Raw genomic sequence first — 20457 nt, 5'->3', positions numbered from 1 at the left:
AAGAATGCAAACTTGTGGATAGGTTTTTACACTGGCTCTCAGTTAGAAATGTTAAATCCTCAAATGCCAAGAATCCACAGTAATTCAGTGATGACAGGGGGGAGGCGAGGAAGGTGTCCGTGAACAGCATCCATGGGATGAAGGTGCTGGCGAGAGTCCCACTTAAAGGATGCAGTCACTCTCCTCCACTAATTAAAAATTCTCTTTTTACCAGAAAGACTTGGTAAAACTCCATGTAAAAGGTCTTCAAAGAATCCAGTTATCAATGGTCTTTTTGTTCCAAACTTAATCATAAGACAGGAAACATTTTTAAATTCCTTCCAGATTGCTAAGAGAAGAATTATCTTGTGGTTCTAGTTCTAAAAATGATAATAAACAATTGCACTTTGTTGAAAGCCAAAACTCATAGCTCCAAATCTAAAATTATATATATAATATACATATTTGTATTAAAAAAAAAAAAAAAAGAAGGCTGAGTGCCGAAGAATTGATGCTTTTGAACCGTGGTGTTAGAGAAGACTCTTGAGAGTCCTTTGGACTACAAGGAGATCAAACCAGTCAATCCTAAAGGAAATCAACCCTGAATATTCACCGGAAGGACTGGTGCTGAAGATCCGATACTTTGGCCGCCTGATGCGAAGAACCGACTCACTAGAAAAGACCCTGATGCTGGGAAAGACTGAAGGCAGGAGAAGGGGACAACCAAGGATGAGATGGTTGGATGGCGTCACAAACTCAATGGAATGAGTCTGAGCAAGCTCCAGGAGATGGTGAAGACAGGGAAACCTGGCGTGCTGCAGTCCATGGGGTCTCAGAAAGTCGGACATGATTAAGCAACTGAACAACACAATACACATATTTTTAAAATAACTCTATACACTTTTTCTGGCTGCACCACATGGCTTGCAAGATCTTAGCTCCCCAATCAGATATTGAACTTGCGACCTCGGCAGTGAGGGCATGAAGTCTAACCCGTGGGCCACCAGCAAATTCCCTAAAGTTCTCTATTTTTCATGGTAGTCATACCTGACCTCTCACAATAAAGTCTGGATTTCTGCGTGGAGTGTGTTGCTTGGCCAGGAGGAACTGGCAGAAGGTTTGGATTTCGGGAGGCAGAGACTCCCAAGAATCCCCAAGAAGACAATTCCCAGGTGAACCCCATGGCCCCATATCTGACCCTCACCAAGTACAATGGGAAGCAGGACTCATGTCGGAGAGCCCAAGAGCTCTCAGCAACTTGACGAGGGCACATAGGAGCAAAGCTGATTTTAAAAAATCCGGTGTTGTCTGTTAGATTTTATTGTGAAAAAATGGCCTGTTGCGTGGATTTGAAGACACAGGGCTGGTATCTTGACTCTAATTTGTATCTGTTCAACTTGCTTTGCTGTTGTTCAGTTGTTAAGTTGTGTTTGACTCTTTGAGACCCAATAGACTGCAGCATGCCAGCTTTCCCTGTCCTTCACTAGATCCAGTAGTTTGCTCAGACTCATGTCTATTGAGTCAGTGATGCCATCCAACTATCTCATCCCCCGTTGCCCCTCTTCTCCTCCTGCCTTCAATCTTTCCCAGCATCAGGGTCTTCTCCAATGAGTCAGCTCTTTGCATCAGGTGGTCAAAGCAGTGGAGCTTCAGCTTCAGCATCAGTCCTTCCAATGAATAGAGTTGATTTCCTTTAAGATGGACTGGTTTGATATCCTTTCTTCTCCAGCACCACAGTTTGAAAGCATCAGTTCTTACCTACAATTAGTCAAGTGACCTCGGAGAATAATGAGTGTGACCTCAGAACAAGGGCTTAGTTTGAAGATCCCAACACGGGTTGTGCTCATCTCTGCAACAGGGTGACCCTGCCACTACCTCTGAAGTACTCAAGCTCCAGGACAGGCCTTCAAAGAGCAGCCCAAACAGAAACCCCTCCGGGCTTCTATCTCCTGTGCTCCAGATGGCCCATCTCCACTTCCCTCCCCAGGCTGCCCTGACCACACACAACTCAGAAGGGCGGACAATCAAATTCCAGCTGTGACTCACGGAGATAGCACCCGAATCACTGCCACTGGAACTGTGGATGTTCCCAATCTCTGTGGCCACATACTTGCAGATAATGTCTTGGTTTGGCCCCACAAAGACTTTATTCACTACCAGATAAACCCTCACAAGGTAACTATTCCTAATTCCTAGAGAAGTCTGAAGAGTTTAATAACTGCCCGCTCTTGGGCTACAATTAGAAGCCTTCTTGTGCTAACACTTCCTGACTACATGGAGTCAGCCTGTCTGTGTTGGAAAACAACTAGGAGACCCAGAGTCCCGACACAGAGGAGTGGAGGTGGCAACAAGGAAATCCGGGCTCTGCAAACTGGTTCCACCAAGTCCCCATCCCGTCACAAGAAACTGAAACTTCTGGTCATTTCAGAAATTACAGAATCAGAGACGGGCAAAGTTCCCAGCGTTGAAAGAAGTTATGAATCACATTATAAATTATACAGACTGGGCTGATGGCAGTTCCTCCCTCCGCCAGCTCCACCAATTTGATGCTATTTTTGCTCAGATCTCCTCCTTACTTGTCTTTAGGTGTCAGCTTAAATATCACATTGTCTGAACATGTCCTTCCAGATCTCCAAGACTCGGTAAGTCACCCCTACAATAAGTTCCCACAGGACCTACATTTCTCCTCTCACCATTTTTGTTGCTAGCTTTTTAAAATTAGCTATAACGGCCAATGCCAGGAAAGACTGAAGGCAAAAGGAGAATGGGGCAGCAAGGGATGAGATGGTTAGATGGCATCACTGACTCAGTGGACATGAATATGAGCAAACTCCAGAAGATAGTGGAGGACAGAGGAGACTGGCGGGCTATAGTCCATAAGGTCACAAAGAGTCAGATATGGCTGAGCAACTGAACAACATCATGGCCAAGGACGATGCTCTTGCAGAGCAGAGGCTAGACAGATCTTGGGAAGTAACAAGAATGGTCCACAGGCAGCCACCCAAGGCCAGAGAGACACGAGCCACCCTCTCCCCTTGCTCAGGACTGTCCTCCTAGACTCTAGCAAAGAGCTGGGTATCCCCCATGTTTCCAGGGGGAATGAATCAGGGATATTTATCTGAAATTCTAGAGTGAATCGCTAAATATTTTCTGGACATTTAGAAAAGAACAATCTCCAGTGGAGGTTTGCAAAGAATATAAGATACATGCACGCTTTTTCCCTTTTCTGAGAAGGCAAAAAGTTCAAGGGCACACTGCATACTAGTGAACATGGACCCTGGCCAGCCTTCAACCAGAACACTCTGTATTCTTCTAGACAAGATGATGACGGGAAGGTGAACTGATGCTAAAGTAAGGGTGGGGCTGAGTTGCATCCTGCTGCTAACTCCTATCCAGAGCCTAATCACTGGAAAAGTCTAGGGGGCCCCCAGGGCTTATGTCAGGGGGCTCTTATGATTAGCTCTACTGTGGGCAACATCGTGAGCCAGGAAAATTTGGAGGAGGTTACTGACAGCAGGCTAATCCAATTTGCAGCTGATACACACAGCCAGATAAAAGGTCAGAAGATAGGATCAGAATCCAAAAGATTTCATCAGAATGGGTGACGAGGCCAAAGCTGAGGATGGAGTTTTATGGCTGTGAGCGCTATGTGTGCTTAGCTGCTTAAGTCAATGCAGAGCGCAGGATGGAAGAAACAGGATGGGAGAGCATCACAAGTGCAGGTAGGGGGGTCCTGGGGGGCTTATTTTGTCTTCAGTATGACTCACCTCTGGGACAGTGTAAGCCACAAGCATCAGTCCAGGTCCTGAGCAGGGAGCGTCCGCACCCTGTGCCCCGGGCCAGTGGTGGTACGTGCAAGCCCAAGAGGCATGACTTGACGGAGGTGGTTGCTTAGTTTCTTTAAGTAAATAGGACAAAATCTATGCGCTAGAACACTGAACAACCGTAAGAATGGGAATACACTCTATGTACAGATTTGAAAATCCAAGATGTGCTCTCACATGAAACGACTAAGTGGAGAACACACAGGTGACGCCATTCTTTACAGAGAAAGGGGACAGAAGACGTGTGTGCGGGTACACACGTGAGCGATGTGTCTGTGTGTCATGAACTCTGCAAGGACATCGGAAAACGGTACCACTGGCTGACTCTGAGGACAGAAATCAGATGGTTAGGGACAGAGGTAAACAGGACAGATACACACACATCTTACTGCACGGCCTTTACGCTTTTAATTTAAAACCACTATATTAACAATGCAAAAAATTGTTTTTAAGTACCCAGGATAGTTAATAAACGAACATCATAGGAAGACTTACAAATGTTTGACCACTCCCCTTTAAAAAAAAGGGGGGGGGGCAGATTCTTTCTCAGGAAGGCGGTGAGTTGGCAGAAACCAAGTCCTTGTATTATGAGGCTGCAGAGGACAAGCCCTGACCCCAGGAGTGAAAGCTGCAGGAAGGCAGATGCACCTGGATGAGGGAGGAACGTCCAGCCATTAATGCTGGTCAGATACGGAGCAGGGGGCCTCCCAAGGCCGACAGCTGGCCAGTTAGTGCCAGAGAGACAGCGAAGACGGGACCGCTGCCAGAAGGACCCCCAGGGAGGAAGCAAAGGAAGCAGTCGGTCCCCGGCTTCCCTTCCCAGCTCTGAGATGTGGCTATTTGAGACTGGCATACGGGGGGCCAAAAACTCATCTGACATTTATGCAAGATCACACACCACCTGAAGCATGTAGATGTATAACTTCTCTAAGACAAAACCCAGGAGTAAGAATTACAGTCTCGTCCACCTCACAGGGAAACACAAGACTGTTGATACATCTGGATGTGTCCTAACTCTCAGCCAGTCTCAAAACATCATGAATGAAAAAACCATTAGAAATGAATGAAGGATTTCCCTGATGGTCCAGTGGTTAAGAATCACCTTCCAATACAGGGGACACGGGTTCGGTCCCTGATTGGGGAAGATCCCACATGCCACGGATCAACTAAGCCCTTGCACCACAACTCTTGAGCCTGTGCTCTCGAGCCAGTGCTCCATAACTAGAGAGCAGCCCCAACTTGCCACCGCAACTAGGAGCCCACGTGCAGCAAGGAAGACCCAGGACAGGCAACAATAAAAAATAAAATTTAAAGAAAAAAGACACGAACTAAGAGCATGTGTAAACAGTATCTTTTTTTTGGGGGGGGGGGGGAGGGGTGGGGTCCTGTTTGTTGTTCTTACTCCACAAAGGATTGATAGCAGATATAACTGGCTCTATGTGTGATGTTTAAAATCCCTTTATGAAGAATGGCAGTACTTCTTCTACAACAGGCTGGTCTCAGAATCATTCTAAGAATTAACACAGGGGAAAAGCCAGGTAATAGGACAGGAGGTCCCTGGTTCAAGGAGTAGCCAGAGTTAACTTGAATGCTGCAGGAAAAGCTTAACTCAAACAACAAGGAGGAGAAAACTCTCCAGCTGCAAAGGGAGAGTCAAGGCAGATCTTGCCCAGGGAAAAGCTGCCCATAGAACTAGGCTGTCCAGTCTGAAACTCTCTAAGAAGCCACAGGACCCGGTGCCACAAAGTTTGGAGAGCTGCAGGCATCAACCAAGGGATCCTGGAGGGCTACGAGGTTAATGGCGCTTCTGTAACTGTCAGGGCCTAAGGTGATCCCTCCTGCCTCCCTCCCCTTCTATCATCATCTGAGGCTAAAAGCCAGCACCACACCGTGAGGGATGCTCATCTGTAATTTACCTACGAGGAATCAGGACACCTGAGACAACATCCTCAGGGTCACTGAAGCTTCACTTTTAAAAGGAGACAAGCATGCCGGCTGAACTGATCTCATGTCGGGCAGAACCACTGCTTCTAATAGCTGGGCTTCCTTAAAATGTGCAAATGTGTGTTATCAGATTTCACATTTCAGCTGAGCCTCATTACCCAGCAATGCCACTTTACCACAAGGACATAACTCATACCAGCAACTCATTAATGAGATAGCGACTCTGAAAAATGCTATTTCAGAGCTTATCAGAATTGTGCTAAATTATTTTTTCCTGTTTCCTCCTAAAAATACATAAGATTATTTTTAAATCAGTGCTAACTTTGATTTTTTTTAAAGATATCAAAGTCAAGTTCTCTAGCTTTTTCAAACTACAAAATAATCTCAACTACCACGTGGGTCTGTGCTGTTTCAAAAAAAGAGATAACGAAGTAATGCCAGAACGAAAATCACAAATGCATGTTACTTCCAACACAGCGCTTTCAAAGGAAAAAGAAAATAAGAAGGTTCAGGAAGCTGTTTTTCAGACAGCTGCAGGAGGCTAGGTGGTGTTAGGGTACTGCTGCTACTGCTAAGTCGCTTCAGTCGTGTCCGACTCTGTGCGACCCCACAGACAGCAGCCCACCAGGCTTCCCCGTCCCTGGGATTCTCCAGGCAAGAACACTGGAGTGGGTTGCCATTTCCTTCTCCAATGCATGAAAGTGAAAAGCGGAAGTGAAATCGCTCAGTCATGTCCGACTCTGTGTGACCCCATGGATTGCCGCCTACCAGGCTCCTCCGTCCATGGGATTTTCCAGGCAAGAGTACTGGAGTGGGGTGCCATTGCCTTCTCCGGTTAGGGCGCTAGTTCTCTGAAACACCATGTGAAATATATTTTAAAATATTTATTCCTTTTACAGTAATATTTTATGAAGTTTGATTACTTTCAAATGGCCCTAATATGGATTTCACATAATATAGGAAGGAAGAAATTTCAGTATGAAGTTCAAACTTGCTTTCATTTGTTTTTCTACCTTCAAATGTACACTTTCACGCCTCTCCCTGTATCTGAAGAGCATCGGAAACATAGGCCCTCATAAATATTTGATGGATAGCTGGGTATGGAGAATAATATTTGGCTGTTACACTGGCAGCAGCTTCTGAACATCCGGCAAACTGCAGCTTCCTGGTTCCCAACTGAGAGCTGGGACTCAGCAGGTGTTAAAAGTTAAGAGGTGTGATTGTCACCTGGTTCAGGCCCTGTGGTTTCAACACACAATCCCCTGTTTTCCTCCTCATCCCCAATCCTCGGGCTCAGAAACAGAGTTTTGTCTGAAAGCAGCAGAAGGCTCTAACGAATCCATCAGACAAACAGGCAGGGCTCGCTCTACATGGAAACGAGCTCAGTCTCCATGGAGATGGGCAAGGCGAGGGCCATCGCACAACATTTTCAGTTTACGGAACTTTTCTTGGACTTGAAGCCTTTCTTAAGGCCTGTATCTCAGGTCCACTTCTTTCTAACAGTTTTTTTTTTTTTTTTAATTTTTAATTGGATAGTTGCTTTACAAAGTTGTGTTAGTTTCTGCTTTACGACAACATGAATCAGCTATCGGTATACATACGTCCCCTCCCTCCCACCCCGTCACAGAGCACAGATTTCATTCATTTGATCGATCTATTTCCATTTGATGCTATTTCTTTCTATACTTGAAATTAATATTTAATTTTAACACCAAGCACCTTGCACTTGGTTTGACAGTCAATATATCACTCACCGAGAGACAGACATCCTGGAATGTGAAGTCAAGCAGGCCTGAGGAAGCATCGCTAGGAACAAAGCTAATGGAGGTGATGGAATTCCACTTGAGCTCTTTCAAATCCTAAAAGATGATGCTGTGAAAGTGCTGCACTCAATATGCCAGCAAAGTTAGAAAACTCAGCAGTGGCCACAGGACTGGAAAAGGTCAGTTTTCATTCCAATCCCAAAGAAGGGAAATGCCAAAGAATGCTCAAACTACCACACAATTGCACTCATCTCACATGCTAGCAAAGTAATGCTCAAAATTCTCCAAGCCAGGCTTCAATAGTACATAAACCATGAACTTCCAGATGTTCAAGCTGGATTTAGAAAAGGCAGAGGAACCAGAGATCAAATTGCCAACATCTATTGGATAAAAGAAAAAGCAAGAGAATTCCAGAAAAACATCTATTTCTCCTTTACTGACTATGCCAAAGCCTTTGACTGTGTGGATCACAATAAACTGTGGAAAATTCTGAAAGAGATGAGAATACCAGACCTCTTGACCTGCCTCTTGAGAAATCTGTATGCAGGTCAAGAAGCAACAGTTAGAACCAGACATGAAACAACAGACTGGATCCAAATTGGGAAAGGAGTACGTCAAGGCTGTATATTGTCACTCTGCTTATTTAATTTGTATGCAGAGTACATCATGCGAAATGCCGGGCTGGATGAAGCACAAGCTGGAATCAAGATTGTGGGGAGAAATATCAGTAACCTCAGATATGCAGATGACACACCATTATGGCAGAAAGTGAAGAAGAACTGAAGAGCCTATTGAGGAAAGTTAAAGAGGAGAGTGAAAAAGCCGGCTTAAAACTCAGCATTCAAAAAATGAAGATCATGGCATCCAGTCCCATCACTTTATGGCAAATAGATGGGGAAACAATGGAAACAGTGACAGACTTTATTTTCTTGGGCTCCAAAGTCACTGCAGATGTTGACTGCAGCCATGAAATTAGAAGATGCTTGCTCCTTGGAAGAAAAGCTATGACCAACCTAGACAGCATATTGAAAAGCAGAGACATCACTATGCCAACAAAGGTCCGTCTAGTCAAAGCTATGGTTTTTCCAGTAGACAAGACTTTAGTGACTGAACAACTCCCAGTGCAGGGGGCATGGAATTCAATCCCTAGTTGGAGGGGTAGGGGACGTTTAAAAAAGGTGGGGGGGGGGGGACATTTAAGACAGAGTGTTCCTCTAAGCATTTACCAGGAGGGGCGCTGACTGTGGAGTTCTCTGGGTCTCAGTCATGATGCTCCTTGCAGAGGTGAGGTGTGGGGCTCTGAGAGTCTGAAAGGCGGTGTCTGGGGGGCAGGTTCCACAGCAGCCTCGATGGGACAGGAGGCGGCACCAGGGCACCAGGCCCGACCTGGGCTGCACTTTTCGGGGAGTGAGCCAAAGCCACTCTCCTCTTCCCTGTCAGCTGGGGGAAAGTTACCCTCAGGGCAGCCAGCACTTCCAGAACTACTGGTGCCCTTGAGGTTTCCAGCTTTATCTCACCTTTATTGTTTAGTATATTCATCTAATCATTAAAGAAGGCTTGCACGTAAGGAATTAATGCCTCTTGGTAAGACTTTCCCCCAGGGGGAGGGCGTTTTAACCTTCCTGGGGCATTTTTGAAGTGAAGTCAAGTCAGTGACTCAGTCCTGTCGGACTCTTTTCGACCCTATGGACTGTAGCCCACCAGGCTCCTCTGTCCATGGGATTCTCCAGGCAAGAATACTGGAATGGGTTGCCATTTCCTCCTCTAGGGGATCTTCCCAACCCAGGGATCAAACCTGCATCTCTTGCGTCTCCTGCAGATTCTTTACCACTAGCGCCCAGACGGGTCACTAAATGTGAAGGTCCAGAATCAGTGTGAAAATACAGCGGTCACTGAAGCACGGTCACTGATGGGATGGGTGTGAGAGAGAAGCTGTACTCTGGTGATGGCACTCACCATTGTACGTGTATGCGCGCACACGTGTGTGTATAGGTAGTGGGCGTGGCCTGGACTTGGTGATTAGTATTTTAAGTCATACTGGACACACAGGGACAAGTGTGAATAGTAACGGAGTTGACTCAGTTTTGAAATGAGCCTGTGGAATCTGAGCGCCAAGAGAGGACTATGGCAGAGGGTGGAGTGGGGGACAGTGATCACAAGAGAGCCCTGGCCTGATGCTGACCAGGGCTGTCTGAGGGCTGATGGATCAGCACAGGAAGAGAATGAAATACTGCAGTGTTGGGGGGGGTGATTCAAATATATTTTTCATATATATATATATACATACACACACACACACATACATATGTGATGCAGTTGAGTATCAAAGCATCTATACCATGGGATAGAATCAGCAAGACTGGGTAAATATAAGATGACATAAAGAAAACAATCTATGGAGGCATAAACTGCTTCTACCTCCTCATGAAAACAGTTTCTCATTATAAAAGTTTAATAAGTGCTTTTCAGAGAAATTAAAAAACGCTGAACTACTCAGGCACGGTGGACACGAATCACACTCAAAGTGAGAGGAGTCCCTCCTTTCGCCATGCTGGAGGAACTGTTGGAAGAGTTTGGGTTTCTGTTGGCTCAGATGGTAAAGTGTCTGACGGCAATGTGGGAGACCCGGAGTTCAATCCCTGGGTTGGGAAGATCCCCTCGAGAAGGAAATGGCAACCCACTCCAGTACTCTTGCCTGGAAAATCCCATAGACAGAGGACTCTGGTAGGCTGCAGTCCATGGGGCCACAAAGAGTCGGACACGACTGAGCGACTTCACTTTCTTTCTTTCACTTTCTCCCACACAGTGATTCCTGGTAAGAGTTATTGCGAAGCTTTGAGGTGTTGGAACAGAGGAAGGAGATGAACACTGAGAATCTGTTCAGTTTGGAGTACAGATCCCAGTCTTTCTTCCCGCATTGCTGGCTCAGAGAGAGAGAGACTCAGGGATTCGGGAGGAAGGGAGGTTAGGGTCGGAGATGCGGATCTGGGGCCCCCTGCATTTAGAAATTTCATTGGCACCTCTCACATTTTCTGTCCAAGTTTTCCCTGGCAGAGAGGACTAAGCCTGTCCCTGAAAATGGGAGATCTTAAAGCAGATGCAAACTGCCTGTTTGGTTGCATGATGCTTTGTTTTAATAGAATATTCTTTTTCAAACTTCATGGAGCTTCAGAATCACCTGGGAGTTTGTATGTGCAAATCACTGGATCCCAGCCCCAGGGATTCTGTTTCTGGAGGGTTTGAGTGGCACCTGAAAATAGGCATTTCCACCAAGTGGCCAGGTGATGCTGGGTGGTTGGGGGTCCACACTCTGAGAACCACTGCCATATCCATCAAGACTTTTCGAAGGACTGGTACTCCAGGAAGATGCTCCATGCCAGCCCTGTGGCTTCTCAGCACCTTTTCCTGCATAGAACCTTGCAGGGACCGCACACTGGTCCAGTGTGGGAAACGCATGAATTTCATGGCTCTGAACAGCCACTTGAAGGGCAGGTGGCTGGTGCTCTTCTGCACCCTCAGGGATTTGTGGGGAGGGGAGGAGAAATGAGCTGGTCCAGGCTGTAGAAGGGGTCTGGCTCCAGGGTCCCTCTGAGTGGACCAGTTGTATCATGAGCTTTATCATCCTGTGGATGGATGGTTGGTTCCTCTCATTTGATAACAATTTTAAGAACTTTAAAATCACCCTCATAAGCAGGACAGGCTCTTTATAGATGGACCTGAAGGACAGCAGAGGCCTTGCAAAAGGTATAAAATGTGTCTCTGCAAGGGACAAGATCTCATTTAGAAGCAGGAAGAGTTTGGCATGGGTGTCTCCTAGACCGTGTGTTGGTAGATTCAAAGGAGAGGCAAGTTGGTAAACTGTTCGATTCAGTTCAGTTGCTCAGTTGTATCTGACTCTTTGCGACCCCATGGACTACAACACGCCAGGCCTCCCTGTCCATCACCAACTCTCGGAGCCTGCTCAAACCCATGTCCATTGAGTCGGTGATGCCATCCAACCATCTCATCCTCTGTTGTCCCCTTTTCCTCCTGCCTTCAGTCTTTCCCAGCATCAGGGTCTTTCCCAATGAGTTGGTTCTTTGCATCAGGTGACCAAAGTACTGGAGTTTCAGTTTCAACATCAGTCCTTCCAATGAATATTCAGGACTGATTTCCTTTAGGATTGACTAGTTTGATCTTCTTGCAGTCCCAGGGACTCTCGAGAGACTTCTCCAAGCACACAGTTTAAAAGCATCAATTCTTCTGCACTCATCCTTCTTTATGGTCCAGCTCGCACATCTGTACATGACTACTGGAAAAACCATAGCTTGACTCTATGTCACTGGGAGAATGGAGTCTTAACAACTGGACCGCCTGGGAAGTCCTTTAAATGTCACTTTTAATGTCATTTTTTTTCTCTGTGCAAGCAAGTGTTCCTTTTCTGTCCCTTCCCATTTATGTAATGATACAGCTGGAAGGAGGTTTATCAGAAAGCATCTGTTGCTTTCTGAGTGGTTGCACTCAGGATAAAGGTTCGTCTCCTTGTACATGTGAGACCATGAGCAGTGCATCATCAGGTCAAGGGATATTTAAAGTCTTAGCAACTTCTTACAGCAATCTGATAATGAGATCTTCAAACAGCCAAAGTACGGATTCACCTTTCTTCTAAGAAAGATCTAAGAAGCCGCTATTCATTGGTCTACTGTCACAAAGCCATAAAATTAGATCAGTGCTGTGGGCTGAACTGGGTGTGGCCCTCCTCTCCTCTACTCCCACCCCAAAATCCATATGTTGATGCCTCAAATCCCTGCCTCTGAGGGTGTGACTCTATTTGGAGATAAGGCCTAGATGGAGGTGTTTAAGTTAAAATGAGGCCACTCCAGTCTTACAAGTCAGCCCCCAACAACGTAGAATCACCCAGCCCAACAGTCCCTGATGGCTCAGTGGGTAAAGAATCTGCCTGCAATGCAGGAGACGTGGGTTCAAGCCCTGGGTCAGGAAGATCCTCTGGGGGAGGAAATGGTAACCCACTCCAATATTCTTGCCTGGGAAATCCCATGGACCAAGGAGCCTGGTGGGCTAGAGTCCATGGGGTCACACAGAGGCAGGACACAATTGAACAACCAAGCACACAAGGGTCAACGGCGTCAGCCTGCAGAAGCCGTGTTCCAGAACCCGAGCCGGTACAACCACATTCTTGAAGGGATCCACTGCAGTGCAAAGCATCCTGTTTCTCGGCAAGAAAACCCTCCCAGTCCCGGGGCCTCCGGCACCAGCCTAAGCTCACTGGGCTCCACCTGGATCCCGAGACAGCGAACCTCAGCCTCCAGCACGGAGCCTCCGGGGTCTCTGCCTCCAACCGCGCCCACCTGGGTCCACTTGCCCACCCACCTCTGCTCCACACGTCCTTTCTGGAAGCGTACACAATTTGCAGGGCCCAGTGGAAAATGAAAGCATGGGCCCTTTGTCCCAAACTTTCAAGACTCTGAAATTTCAAGGGCGTTAAACCGAGCACAGGGCTGGCAACCAGGCTGGAGTGTGGGGACCTGCGGGGCCATAGCAGCCCTGCACCAACTCCAGGCCCTCCCCACCTCTGCGCCAGCCCATCAGCACCTCCTTGACCTTCATCCTTTTACATATGTTCCCCCTGTGTCCGTGTCACACTGAAAGCATAGCTCAGCACAGAGGACAGGCCCCGGGGCGGGCCAAAACTGAGCTTCCCACCTCCACACCACTGGGTCCCCTGCTGACACAAAGAGCTCACTCTGCCATTCTATCCACAGACCATCTGGCCAACCACCCAACGCCCCATCCCTTCCCCTCTTCAGAGGTGACTCTGGAACCTTCCTCCCTGGCTCAGATCCTCCTTGATCCTGCCTGATGTCAGGGCCCAAGCCCATGGGCACCTCTGTTCACAAATGGGCACGAGATCCACAAGCATCTCCACCCACGCTCCACCTCGGCTACCCGCTGCCATGCTGGACTTCACCCCTACCCAGAAATGCTCTGTTTCTCAAAACCCCCTCTTCAAGCTGCTCGTCTCTCCAACTCACCTTTCTAAAATCAACAGACCAACAATGGGAGGAAGAGCTGAAGTTAACAAGTTAGCTAGAAGGGTAGCTACACAAAGTCTGGCACTGATTTGACACTTTGGTACGTTCTTAGCCCTCACCGTCACCCTGTGAGATGGGCATGACTCCTCTAATCCTGTTCTCCAGGGAGAAAAGCGATGCTGAGTGAGTTTGAGAAAACTGGTCTTGATGGACTTGCCAGTGAGCAGTCCAGGCCCCAGGTACTTGATGACAAGCAGAACTGTTGCCATCTGAGTCTAGGAAAGACAATTTCAAACTTGCCAATAATCAAAAGAATGCAAACAAAAACAAGCATACACTTTCAATCAAGCAGATTGACGACAAGCAAAAACAATAACCATATCCAGACTGGTAAGAGTGTAGAGGAGACAGGTACTGTTAGAAGTCAGATTAAAAATTGATGTAATAGTTCTAGAAGGCAATCTAGTAAAATATCGATATATGACCAGCCTAGCTTTGAGCAGCAAAGACTCTGATGCCAACAGTCCACTTTTTGCAGAAAGACCCAGACAAATAGGCAAAGATGTAGTTACATGAATATTCATCAAGGCCAAAAAAATTCATTAAACATCATCTGGGAATGATTGGATAACTGTCATTATTATTTTTATTATCGCCATCAAGTACTGTCACACCTGGGTAAAGTGATCATATTTTGAGACATAACTTCATTAAATCCTCACAATTCGTTAGATTTTACAAATGAGGAAAATGTTGCCTAAATCATTAAACTGACCAGTCATACAGCTAATGAGCAGTTCAGCTGGAATCTGACTCCAGAATCGGGACCCTAGAGAAAGCATGCAGAGCCGTGTCTAGTGATACAGAAAGATGCCCATGATGTACTATTCGCAGCAAAAATGTAAATTTCATTAGAACAGAGCAAAACTGGGCCTCCTGGGCGGTGCAAGCGGTATAGAACCCTCCTGCCAAAGCAGGAGATACAAGAGACACGGGTTTAATCCCTGGGTCAGGAAGATGCCCTGGAGTAGGGCATGGCAACCCACTCCAGTGTTCTTGCCTGGAGAATCCCATGGACAGGGGAGCCCGGTGGGCTGCAGTCCACAGGGTCGCAAAGAGTCAGACATGACTGAGCACACACAGCAGCACAGAGCAAAACCGGATTCCAGATCGAATTCTTAAAAATGCCAGGCAGCGCTGGCTGTTGGCTGTCTCCACGACTCCCAAGCCACCCTTTCCCTTCTCTGCTGTGGGACAGTGGGACCAGCATCCTACAAACTGCATTTCCCAGCCCCGCTTTCTGGCCAGCTTCCTGCCGAGAGGAGAGAGACATCTGCCCTGCCTTGGTCAGTGCCGCCCTGGCAGCACCAGAGACCCAGCTTCTTCCGTCCTTCAGCGTCCCCCCGCCCTGCCCTGCAGTGTCTGCCATATGTGGACAGCACTTCTTCCGCAGGGGTCAGCGCCATCCTGGCTGGGCTGCCCACAGTCCTGGGTTCAGGCCACTCCAGTTCTGCCCTGGGGTCCCCCAGGCCCGAGCGTGGTGCCTCTTTCCTGCAGATATTTTGTTCTTTTAGCTCCCACCCCTGTGTGGGCAGCTCCCAGGGTGAGGTCCCCTCTGTTGGATGCTGACTGGCAGCACTGCACGTGCGACTCGACACACCATTTTGGAGCTCGCTCCGTGCACCGGGCCCCCCTCCAGGTGCTGGGAACTCAGTACCACCAAGATGGGCCCAGCTCTGCCCTCAGAGCAGCTGCCTCCCAACCAGGATGGTGGTGTGCAGAGAGCGAGGTCCAGGCATGCTAAAACTGCAACTGCTCCTACCTCAGTCCAGTGAGATGGTGGGTCATTTATCCTTCTTTTTTATCTTATGATTTCTGACTTTTCAGTGAACAAATACTTTTATAATCAGGACATCCAATAAATAACTTTAAAGTAAAGTAGATAACCTGATGCTGGGAAAGATTGATGGCAGGAGGAGAAGGGGACAGCAGAGGATGAGATGGTTGGATGGCATCATCGACTCGATGGACATGAGTTTGAGCAAGCGAGTTGGTGATGGACAGGGAAGCCTGGCGTGCTGCGGTCCATGGGGTCGCAAAGAGTTGGACACAACTGAATTGAACTGAGACAACCTAGCATCTTCTCTGAACGCCATAATGCTTCCAAGAGGTTGGTAAATAAGAACAAACTGGAAAATAAAAAGATGTTGCTCTCAATATATAGTCGTAAAATAATATTTGGGGCAGAATATTCTGTTTTGGTCCCCCCCAAAAAATAAAATCAAGAGATTCATCCCAGATACAATTCCAACAACAAAAACGTCAACAGAAGCACTCTGTCTATTTCCAGGTGGAAAACCATGACTCACTAATACCTAAAGGAAAGCTGTGAGAACCCTAGACAGTGTCGTAAAAAGCAGAGACATCACTTTGCCCACAAAGGTCCATAGAGTCAAAGCTATGGTTTTTCCAGTAGTCATGTACGGATGTGAGAGTTGGACCACAAAGAACGCTGAGCGCCTTTTTGAATTGTGGTGCTGGAAAAGGCTTGTGAGGGTCCCTTGGACAGCAAGGGGATCAAACCAGTCAATCCTAAAGGAAATCAACTGAATATTCATTGGAAGGACTGATGTTGAAGCTCCAATACTTTGGCCACCGGATGCAAAAAGCCAACTCATTGGAAAAGACCCTGATGCTAGTAAAGACTGAAGGCAGGAGGAGAAGGGGACAACGGAGGATGAGATGGTTGGATGGCATCACCGACTCGATGGACATAAGTTTGAGCAAGCTCCGGGAGACAGTGAAAGAGAAGCCTGGAGTGCTACAGTCCATGGGGTCGCAAAGAGTCAGACACAACGACTTAGCAACGGAACAAGAACAAAGCAGTGTTTTAGGTCCCTATTAAGCACAGGGAAAGGCCAATTTCCAGATAATGTTAGTTAATTCCCCTCGTACCCAAGTGGGGACAACGCAGAGCCTTATGGTACTAGGCCTGGGTATCTGCAAAATTCTAAAGCGGGCCCTCGAGCCTCCTGTCCTTGGACAGCTGTAGAAATCCTTTGGCTTGCCTGCCACACACCCACCACTATGGCCCCTTTATAAGGACCACTGGCAGCAAGGATTGATCCTACTCCCTGACGATGCCTCCATCCGTCACAGCTTCCAAAGACACGAACACAGGACACAGGCCGGCCCGGCCCATGGGGGTCCCCAGAGCACTAACATTCTCCTGCCCCTTCACCCTGGGGAGCTTTACTGGATGACCTTCAAACAGTATCCCATCATCCCTGGCACTGGGTCTGTGAAATACCGTAACCCAGAGACCCTTAGAGCCTTTCCCAGAGCCAACTGTCATCACTGCTGATAAGAAATATGGAAGGAAACTGCCCTTTTCCCAAAACAATTCTGAAAAGTACAGGAATTTCTAGTTCAAGAGATAATACTGATGCCATACCCCCACCCTTTGGAGAGAGGGGGCAGCTGGGATCCAATGAGCGTGAGTCATCTGACATCACAACAGAGGAGGGGCACTTCCAGCTCTACGACCTCGGACACATGAGGGAGCCTCAATTTCCCTCTCAGCAAATAGAAACAGAATCCTCTATCTGGGAGGGTTGCTAGGACAGCTGATAAGGCACGCAGTAGCTAGGACAGTGCCAAGCACACAGGAGGATATCACCACGGTCATTTCCAACTCAGAACAGGGAGCCGGGTCTCCTGACCGCTAACCGGGTGCCTGCCCACTTTGCACCTCTGACCCAGTCATGTAGTCTGGTCTCCCCTCTCCCAACCTCCATTTCTAAAGACTCTGCCAGCATCCACATACTCATGGCTTGATAGTCAACAAACATCTGAGCTAGAGGACACTGTTAAATGGAGTTAGAAATACTAGAGAGATAACGAAAGATGAGGCCTGTCATTTTCAAGTTCCCCTTTCAAGTTCCTGTCCAAGGAGATGTGAAATTAAATTTTCATTTCAAGAGTCCTCATTATCTGGGCCTCAACATGCCTTAAATATCTGACATTTTAAAATGGCAAGTGGAAAGATCTTTTCCTGAACATGCAGACTCCGTTGAGCCATTAATGAGAAATGTTATTAAATGCAGTTGTCTCTACAAAACAGAGAACAAGGTAAGATTCCCCAAACTCTCTTTTGGACGGCTTGAGTTTCAAACTCTGCCATTCAGACATTCTCTGAGGTTTACAGCATTGGGATCCATTTGTGAGACTGTAACAAGTCAGAGGAATCAGTCAATATGAGCTCCCTAAACACCCCAACAGGAGGACACAAGATTCTTCCTTCGGAAAACCAAACAAAATCACAGACATTACATTAGAATCAGACTTTTAAAATGGGTGGTTCAAATTCAATTAGAAGTTTTGGGAGGCGGAAAAGACAACGGACCAGACGCCTGCCAGCGCGACATTTATCTGAAATTCGCCAGGACGTAACCTCACACTTGCTTTCACAAATCAGGGCTGCACTGTCTTCACAGCCCGTTTCATCAGATGGCAGCTGGGCACGTAAGAGCCCAGCCACGCTTTCCAACCACCGGCATGGAGACGAAGACCATTTCACATTTTTAATTTGGAAACTGGGGACAAGAGATGGAAATTTCCCCAATATTCCTATTAGCTACACTCAGTTTAAGTGATATATACAGATAAAACACAAGGATGTATTACTCATAACACTAGACACATGACATACTCATAACACTCATCTAGAGGGAGAAACAGAATTTCTTCATATGAATCCCAATTATTTTTGCACACAATCAGGAAACCAGCGTAAACCATCGCCAAATGAAGCAATACAGCACTTGAAGGTTTTTAAAAGAAAAGACTGTACCTGGACTCTATCCAACAAAAGAGGAATCTTTTTTGCCTCGTTTCCACATCACCCCTGATGTTATAGAGGAATTTTATTTTATTCTCTAATTCAAGATTACTCGTTTCATCATCTCCCCCCTGCCCAAATCAATCTTGCTCTCTGTGACAATACTGTGCAACAGTTCCTGTTTTCGCTAATCAGTAATTCATATTGCTTTCTCTCCTAGCCTTACGGTTGAGAGACAATAAAAGGTGCTTTGAAAACACGTTGCGAAGCCCCCTGTAAGGTAACTAACTGCCCTCATCACCCTTTATCTGCAGGTGAGCCCTCCTCATGCAGGTCAGCACCAGCAAAGCGTCGGCCCTTCCTTAGAGGCCAGAGATGGGGAGACATCTGGCCAAGACCACCTTCCCAACCAGCCCAACAGGAAAGTGTCGCTGTTTCTCTCCTAACATGGGATAAAACCGAGGTGGGAGGTGTGGGGCTCAGGCTGGAGGGGGCCAGATCTCCATTAAACCCAGGGCTCTCTGCCCACCAAACCCATGCTCTTCCACATGGCACTCTCATCAGAACCACAGACCACCAAACAGTCGTCTGCAGCATAACGAAATTCTGAACCCTGCCTCCAAGAGTCTCAGAAAAATAACTGACAACTCTGAGCGAGGGCAACTGCACCTGTTTTATCTCCAGCGGAGACGCACGGGTGACCGAGGGCTGCACAAAGACTCCGTTCATCAGAACTTTGCTACAAGAGGGAGGAGGGGGGTGGACTGGATGGATTACACGAGGCAGGCATTCCTCCTCTGAGAAAAACACTTCAAACACGCCACTGTGTGTGGTGTGCTCGAATCCTGTGCTCCAAAATGGACAAAAGAATCCATTGATCACTCGACAAAGGAACCAATCTGATTGGAGTTTTGACTGCACGCGGCACTGATCTGCATTTTTGTAATATGATGCAGGAACATACTGTGTGTTCCCTCATGCTCGTGGTCCTTTGTGGGGCAAACAGTGGGCTTTTATAAGCCTTGGGAATTATGATCTAATCCAGTAAAGAAAATTTCACCAACCCCAGCTCGAGGGGTTCCTTGGTCTGTGCAACTAATTTTCAGCCTTCACTTTTCATGCACATAATCCCCTGTAGGACTGCAGGCGGGGGACTCTGTTCTTGAACACACGGAAGTCCTCTGGAGCCAGCTGTGGGTGCCTTGTCAACCCATCCACCCTTTAGATGCTGCAGCCTTGTTCAGGCCACCAGCATCTCTCGCCTCGATGACTGGACAAGCTCCTAACTGTGTCCCTGCCTGTCTGCCCTCGCCCTCTTTCAGCACAGTGAAGGCTGAACCAAGGCCGCTCTCATTGTTTATTTGCTCCGTCCTGTTCGACTCTGAGTCCCCAAGGACTGTAGCCCACCAGGTTCCTCTACCCATGGGATTCTCCAGGCAAGAATACTGGAGCGGGTAGCCATTCCCTTCTCTAGGGGATCTCCCAGACCCAGGGATTGAACCCAGGTCTCCTGTAATGCACACAGATTCTTTACCATCTGAGCCACCAGGGAAGCCCCGAACCAGAGTGACGGAGCCAAAACATAAATATAATGCTAACACCCTTTGGAAAACTCCCCCAGCCCCAGGGGCCCTGATGACCCACAAAGCCCCAACCTTCACCTCACCAGCTCAGCTCTCTCCATTCCTCCCCCACACCCCACACGTGGTTGGGGTGGGTTGGGTTGGAGAGGGGAGCCCCACCATCCCTCATAGACTTCCCCCTCTTTTAGAGGTTAGCAAGGAAGCAGATGTAAGAGCACAGCTGCTCTCAAGTTGAGTTCTCGCCACACAGCTGTTCTTACTCAGCCAGACCTATAGGGCTCGACCAGAAAGCAGAGCGACCTGAGTTATTATCAAGTAATAAAGACAAAAGACACCCTTCTGTGACCCCTAAATCTATTCCTAACAACCACAGACAAAGAGGGCTTTTCACTTTCACTTTTTTTTTAAACTTTTTTCACTGTATTTCATTTTTAAAAAAAACCAAATATGCTTGAGTTTAAATATACTTTTCTGATTATGAAATTAATAGAA

The 20457-nt window shown here is 47.3% G+C and overlaps 1 protein-coding gene across 17 annotated transcripts in view; it reads right to left on the bottom strand.

Moving 5' to 3' along the window:
* NEDD4L (NEDD4 like E3 ubiquitin protein ligase) overlaps positions 1-20457 on the bottom strand; it is a 375462-nt gene that overhangs the window by 265242 nt on the left and 89763 nt on the right. The window lies entirely within an intron of this gene.

This window comes from Bos grunniens, chromosome 24 (assembly GCF_055505025.1).
Source record: "Bos grunniens cultivar Pamir isolate PY7600 chromosome 24, Bosgru_T2T1.0, whole genome shotgun sequence".
Taxonomy (NCBI): domain Eukaryota; kingdom Metazoa; phylum Chordata; class Mammalia; order Artiodactyla; family Bovidae; genus Bos; species Bos grunniens.
Note: the sequence above shows the minus strand (reverse complement) of the source record. Positions and strands in the feature narration are given on the sequence as shown.